The sequence below is a fragment of the Felis catus genome, chromosome B4, assembly GCF_018350175.1.
Source record: "Felis catus isolate Fca126 chromosome B4, F.catus_Fca126_mat1.0, whole genome shotgun sequence".
In the NCBI taxonomy this organism is placed as follows: Eukaryota; Metazoa; Chordata; class Mammalia; order Carnivora; family Felidae; genus Felis; species Felis catus.
In genome coordinates this window covers 52,054,826-52,062,319 of record NC_058374.1, presented here as the reverse complement: position 1 = coordinate 52,062,319, position 7,494 = coordinate 52,054,826, and positions in this window count along the sequence as shown.

Here is a 7,494-nt window from a genome sequence, read left to right as displayed (position 1 = left end):
CTGTCGGCACAGAGCCCGATGCAGGGCTTGTAGTCACAAACTGCAAGATCATGACCAGAGCCGAAGTTGGAGGCTTAACCCACTGAGCCACTCAGGTGCCCCTGGAAGTTTCTTATAAAGTGAAACATAGGGGCACCTGAGTGGCTCAGCTGGTTGTGTTAGGCTCCTGATTTCAGCTTAGGTCATGACCCCAGGGTCGTGGAATAGAACTCTGTGTCAGGCTCTGCGTTGAGTGTGGATTCTCTCTCTGCCCCTCTCCCCTGCTTGTGTTCTCTCTCTCTCAAAATAAAATAAAATGAAATAAAAATAAAGTGAAACATATACTTACATATGACTCAGATATTCCTCAAGGTCTACAAACATACACATGACTCCTTGATATTTACCCAAGGGACATGAAAGCATATGTCCACACAATATGTGACTGTTGATAGCAGCTTTATTTATAATAGCTTCAAACTTGAAATTACCCAAATGTCCATTAACAGGTGAATGGATAAAGTGTGTTATATACATACAATAGGATACTATTTAACATCATAAAAAACTAAACTATTGAAATATGCATAAATGTCAATGAATCGCAAAGTCATTATAATAAATAAAAGAATATAGGCAGAATAAGTCATACTGTGTAGTTCCATTTATTTACAATTACAGAATGTATAAACTATAGTGCCAGAAAGCAAATCAGAGCAGGGGGATTGAGATGGAAGTAAGGCTGGATTAAAAGGAGTTACAAGGAAATTTTGGTAGAGATGAACATGTTATCTTGATTGTGGTGATGGTTTAATAAAGGCATATATATCAAAACTGCTCACATTGTGCACTTGAAACACATGAGGTTTAGTGAACTGCAATTAGATACCAAAAAAGTTGAAAAAATACAAACTCTAAGAAAATAGTATATCTCAATTCTCTTTTGGGCATTCTCAACCAGTAATCTGCATCAATGGTAGACAAAATGTTGACCTGATTCAGCTGTGACGAAATGCATTCTAAGTGTAAGATTAGTCAATCTTCTAATCAGATCAGGTAATTTAAACTTCCCTAAATTGGGGGACAAAGGACTGAGTGGAGTGCTAAGCATGGAGCACTCTTCTAGACTCTGTGGGGTGCTGGGCTTGACAGAAACTTGCATGGAGTTGCTTGTATAATATTTATGGCCAACCCACATATACTGAACACCAATCATTTAACCAATGAAAACTATTTCTAATATCCCTTATGCTAATTGGCATACTCTATTGTGTAGAGATAGGCAGAGATATTAAACCTGTAAAGTATCATCTTTGGAGTGCAGATCCCTGATTAGAGTTTTAAAAGTGTTAACTGATCACTTTGGGAGGTTGATTAAAACTAATTTATGCACACACAGATATACACATGCACCACACAAACACCCATACATATGCACACACACGCTCATACATATATATTACATGTTTTATTCTGAAGTTGGTAAATTATAGATATTTAAACCAAAACAAAGGATAGATTTGTTTTTGAGTTTTTAAATCTCTTTAAAATACCCAAATAATTATTTTTGTTCCTTGTCTAGAACAGTGGTTTTCAGCCTTATCTGAAAGTCATTTAGAACACAGAAGTCAATTAGAACATTAAAAAACATTTTCAGAGATTCTGATAAAATTGATGTGACATTGTTTGAACACTAAGATTTTAGTTTTTATTTTTTTAAACTTTATGTTGAGAGAGAGAGAGAGAGAGAGAGAGAGAGAGAGTGTACATGTGTGGGGGGGGGAAGGGCAGAGAGAGGGAGAGACAGGATTCCAAGCAGGCTCCGTACTGTCAGCAGAGAACCAGACAGCGCTCGAACCCATGAACCGTGAGATCGTGTCCTGAGCCAAGATCAAGAGTTGGTTGCTGAACTGACAGAGCCATCCAGGTGCCCCGAGCACTGAGATTTTAGAATTCTTCAGTTTATTCAAATACAGGGCTAAGTATGTCCTCAAACCAGTGTCAGTAGCATAATCTGAGGACTATTTGGAAATGCAAAGGCCATGAGAAGCCAACCAGGGGATTGAAGAGAGGGAAAAGAATGAGTTCAGTGTATGTCTTCCTCTGATTCCCCCCGATGAGGTTATCTTGGAGTGGTCATAGTTTCAGTGTGACTTGCTTATCTGTTGGGTTCTGGTCAGTAAGAGAGTCAGAAAATAAAATATCAAGGAATGAAAACAAATATTCTGATTTTCTTTTATATTCATTCACATGTGATGTGTTGTAGGAATAGAAAACAACCTCCAGCATGTTAAATGTATATTAAATGGCACAAATTTATTTTTATATATAGTTGGTTCATTCAAAATTTATATTCTCTCTTTTTCAAGGTATTTGACTTTGATTCCAACGTCTATATTAAAACGTACGTGATCAGAGATAACATTATTGAATGATCTAGTGAGAAATGAGGGAGCTAGCACATAACATAATAAGTAAAAGCAAAGAAACAATCAGTCAAAAGCCTAATGTAATTCGAGACACTTTTTGGCTCCAAGAGCAATGAAGATTGAGCCTGGGGGTTAGAACAGGATTGTTGCAGGAGAGACAGTACCTAACAGAGGTGCTGAGAATTAAGTTAGAACGAGGTGACAGCTGTATTTTCTTATTAAAAGACAGTATTACAAGAGAATTTTCTGAAGTAATATACGTTAATTCCCTAAAAACTATAAAGCTATAAATCATGATACACCATGGTATCAAATAATATCTTTTACACTCTTTTATATTTTGAAAAAATCAATCCTTTTCTCATCTATTCTCTAGAGCTGTGTGCCATCCCATAGTATTGTCTGTGGTGTCCCTCTGTCCAATAGGGGAGCCACCAGCTGCATGTGATTATTTGCCACTGGTGATGTGGTTAGTGTCACCAAGGAACTGAATTTGTGGTTTTGTTTTACTTAATTTAAATTGAAGTAACCACATGGGGCTACCCTGTGGGTGGGTATAGCTCTGGAGTGCTGGCCTCACTTCTGCTCTTCTCAGTTCCAGGCTTTCTCCATTATGCTCACTCACACGCCATCCCATGTTCCACAAAAAGGACGTGATCACCTGTCATTTTTCTGATATGTGCCTCTTTCTTCCTAGTCCTTTTCACTACATTGTGGATCCAGCCCAATATGATAATATCGTATTTGGATAGCACTTAGCAATTTACAAAGTGTTTTTACATGCATTATTTAGTTTGATCCTTATTAAAAAAATATATAATATATATTACATATTATATATACTTTACATATTTATAATTTATATATATTATATATAGATATATAGATGATAGATAAAAATCTGTGGTTTTAACTTTCACCAAGTGAAAGTTTCTTAACTGATTTGATCAGGTAAAAGAGCTCATTTAAAAGAACAGGTGCGGGGCGCCTGGGTGGCGCAGTCGGTTAAGCGTCGGACTTCAGCCAGGTCACGATCTCGCGGTCCCGGAGTTCGAGCCCCGCGTCAGGCTCTGGGCTGATGGCTCAGAGCCTGGAGCCTGTTTCCGATTCTGTGTCTCCCTCTCTCTGCCCCTCCCCTGTTCATGCTCTGTCTCTCTCTGTCCCAAAAATAAAAATAAAAACGTTGAAAAAAAAATTTAAAAGAACAGGTGATTGACAATATAAACATAGGTGATCTGAGGCATTATGGAAGAGCATATTTAAAATTGTTCAGTGCTAATGTGAAAAGAACACTGAATTAGCAATATTCTCTTATTTATTTTATAGCTAGAAGTTTGTGCCTTTTAACTCCCTTCCCCTATTTTGCCCATTCTGCCCCCTATTATGAGTTAGATTTTTAGAAATTGAGGATAATAATTCCAACTAAACAGATTTGTTTTAAAGATTAAATGAAATAATGTATCTAAAATATTTCCTACTGTGCCTGACAGATAATAAGGATGAACGAAAATGGCTATAAGGATAATAGCTATAAGGCTATAAGGGCAATCACTGGCTATAAACTCTGGCACTTGATTTCCTAGGTTTCTAGCCTCTATTCCCTATTAGCTGTGGGACCTGGGACAAATGATTCAACTTTTTTTTTGTTTTTTAGTTTTCACATCAGGGGACTCAAGACAATAATCATTGTTACAAGGATTAAATTAACAAATGTATGTAAAGAATTTGAAACAGTGCCTGAAACACGAACACCATATACATAGTAGCTATTGTCACTCTTATCCTTGTTTTCATTACCTTTCTTCAATGAGAGAAGTTACTCTGATTACTCCCCTGGAGCTTCTCTATTATTATTTTTCTCATATGTCAAATGATTGTCTCTGTTCTCATTTGTAACCGAAAATCTAAAAAGATCAATCATAATTTTTCGCTGGGTGATCTTCTGCACTCGTGTGTTCTGTTGAGTGGATGGGCATCAGGCCCTACATGTCACCAGGCAGCATCCCTGGGCAGCAGGCATAGCTTTGGGGTTTGAGCACTTCTGTCCAGAGAGTGACAAATCTTTTTGTGGGGCTGGTGGTGAGTTAACCTGTAGTGAGATGAGCCTCATAGATAGGAGGTGAACACTAACATCAGTGGGCTTCCCCAGGATGTAGGTCCTGTCTTCAGTGTGTCAGAAGATGGTGGGCCAGCACTCATGAGGTCCTCGAAGAAGGTAGGAGTCTGTAGGGCTGTAGCCCCAGTGCTCCAGTGGTAGCAAATGCTTGGACTGCTAGTGATGCTCTCAGTCCACTATTGCCTGAGTAATTTTGATGCTCTATGTATGTAGGTTGAGTTCCAGCTGGTTTCCAATAGATGAACAAGGTTTTCCTCTCAAAAATATTCTTTATTTAAATCACCTCAATAGGAGCTTAGTAAACTGGTAAACTGGTAAAATGGCAAAGATGTATTCTTAGATTCTCCAACTTTCTAAGGAATTATTATCAGTGGGAATCTTCTTGGTGAATAGAAACCTATTATGTAAAAATTTTATGTGTGTTTCTTTTTAAGAAATAACATCTCTAATGTGATATTCTACAGAGAACATTACTGAAGTTATGGTTGCTGTTGTTCTCTTAAATGCCACTACCCACTAGTCCCTGAGAGACATAGGAGGTTAGGATAATGAGAAGGTGGAGGGGAGAAGTTTCTGATAATATAGCTTGAGGCTGAGAGACAGGTGTCTTCATTTTTTTTAGCATAATTATCAGTAAAAGATGCTAAATGGATATTAATTTTGATGACCTCAGAAATCTGATTATCTTTTAGCTACTATTTCCTGAAGGTAAACCCTGGATAAAACTTTTCCCATTGGGGTACCTGGGTGGCTCAGATGGTCGAGTGTCTGACTTGGGCTCAGGTCATGATCTCGCAGTTCGTGAGTTTGAGCCTCTTGTTGGGCTCTGTGCTGACAGCTCAGAGCCTGGAGCCTGCTTCAGATTCTGTGTCTCTCTTTTCTCTCTGCCCCTCCCCTACTTGCACTCTGTTTCTTTCTCTCAAATATAAATAAAAATAAAACATAAAAAATTAAGATTTTTCTCATCATTCCTATTCCTCCTCAGGATCCAAAGTGCTCCCAGCTCCCTACCCACCTCCCTACCTTGTGCTATTTCCTAGAAAAAATCTGGTAAAGCTGTAAGCTAGCCCTTCGTCTTCAGGCAGAGCTGGTGTGGTAGAAATTGCATGGACTTTGAATTCAAGCCAGGACTGGGTTTGACTACTGGGTTCAAAAATATTTCTTAACTTTTTTTTGAGATTTTGTTTTGTTTTAATGGAGATACCATTGCTTAGTGTACTGAGTTTTGTGAAGATTAAATCATGTACTTAGGGTCGAGTGCCTTGTACTGTATACAGGCCTTCAACAAATGTTAATTTTCCCCCCTTTGTCAATACAGGAATTAGTGAACAAGGAGGTTGACTAAGAAAGAAACTTAGGCAAAGGCAAAAATGTCTTAAGAATTTTTAAAAACAAGCCAAACTCTGCCCATTCCCAGCTGTCTGTTTTCTGTTATCTCTTTATTGATCTTCTCTATTTGGTGAGGTATCATTCTTATGGTTTCCTTTAGTTCTTTGTATGTGATTTCCCTTAGCTTTTTGAGAATATTTAAAGTCTCTACTAATTCTAGTGATGAGGATTTCTCAGGGACAATTTCTATTAATTTCTTTTTTTCCTATGTATAGCACACACTTTCTTGTTTATTTGCATGCATTATAATTTTTTGCTGAGGATTGGACATCTTAAATATTGTAATGTGACAATTCTGGAAATCATATTTTCCCTTTCTTTGGGGCTTTGGGGTTTGTTGCTACTTCTTGTGACAGTAGCTGTTTAGTGAATTTTCTGAATTCACTGTTCTGAATTTTCTGAACTATTGTTTAGTAGTTTATATACTTTATTGTGTATGCTCACTGAAGTCCCTGTTCTATTTCTTCAGACTACTGGAAAAAGATTTTTTTTTTTAGTTTAAAAATCATTCTAGTCTTTGTATATAGGCTCTGTATGTATGTTGGGGGATGCCTTCAACACTCAGCCAGGAAGTTTGTAGCTTTGCCGTAGTCTTCATTTCTTGTTGCCTAGAGCCTGGAGGTCAGCCAGGGATTGGAGATTTGTGCCTTGACAGGTCTTAATCTGAACATGCTCCTGCCCTGGGCATGTGTGTGGCCTTATAGATTCTCAGGGACATGTGAAAGCTTTTCAACGCCCTTGTTTCCCAAATCATCACATTCCCTAGCCTTTCTTCCCATACATTTCAGTCTATTGTTTGCCCAACTGTTATCCCTTGTCCCCAGCAGCAGTGCTAATGAATACATTTGCTCTTGAATATTTTCAACAAATGTTCCCTGGGCAGCCACCTCAGCACTGGGAGAGTTCTGAGGTAGGTGAAATAAAGACAAACCCTTTGAGCTGGTCCTTCAGGGAGCACCAGACAGATCAAAAACAATCACAATTCTTTTAGAATAAGGTTTGTTTTGCTTCCTTCTGTATTAGGAACCTATATTAGGAATGTGGGCTGTTGTCTTTATTGGTGCTATTAAGCTGGGGAGTGGGGTATGAGGCCAGGGTAATTTAAATTGTCACAAAACTTTACCAAAATTCACTTGTCTTCTCTTGTTTAAGCATCCTTTTTATTTTAATTTTATTTTTTAAAACTTACATCCAAATTAGTTAGCATATATAAGCATCCTTTTGTGTGTGTGTGTGTGTGTGTGTGTGTGTAGATGGAACTTTGGAGTTTCCTACTCCATCATTTTTGCTGATGTCACTCTCCACCAATATTATTAACATCTTATATTAATGTATTATATTTGTTACAATTAATGAGCCAATATTGATACACTATTATTAACGCAAGTCCATACTTTATTCAAATTTCCCTAGCTTTTACGTAATGTCATTTTCATGTTCCAGGATCCCATGTCAATGTCATGGTCCAGGATCCCATCTAGGATACACATAACATTACAAGTCATGTCTTCTGAGCCTCCTCTTGGCTGTGATAGTTTCTCAGACATTTTTTGTTTTTGATGAACTTGACAGTTTTGAGAA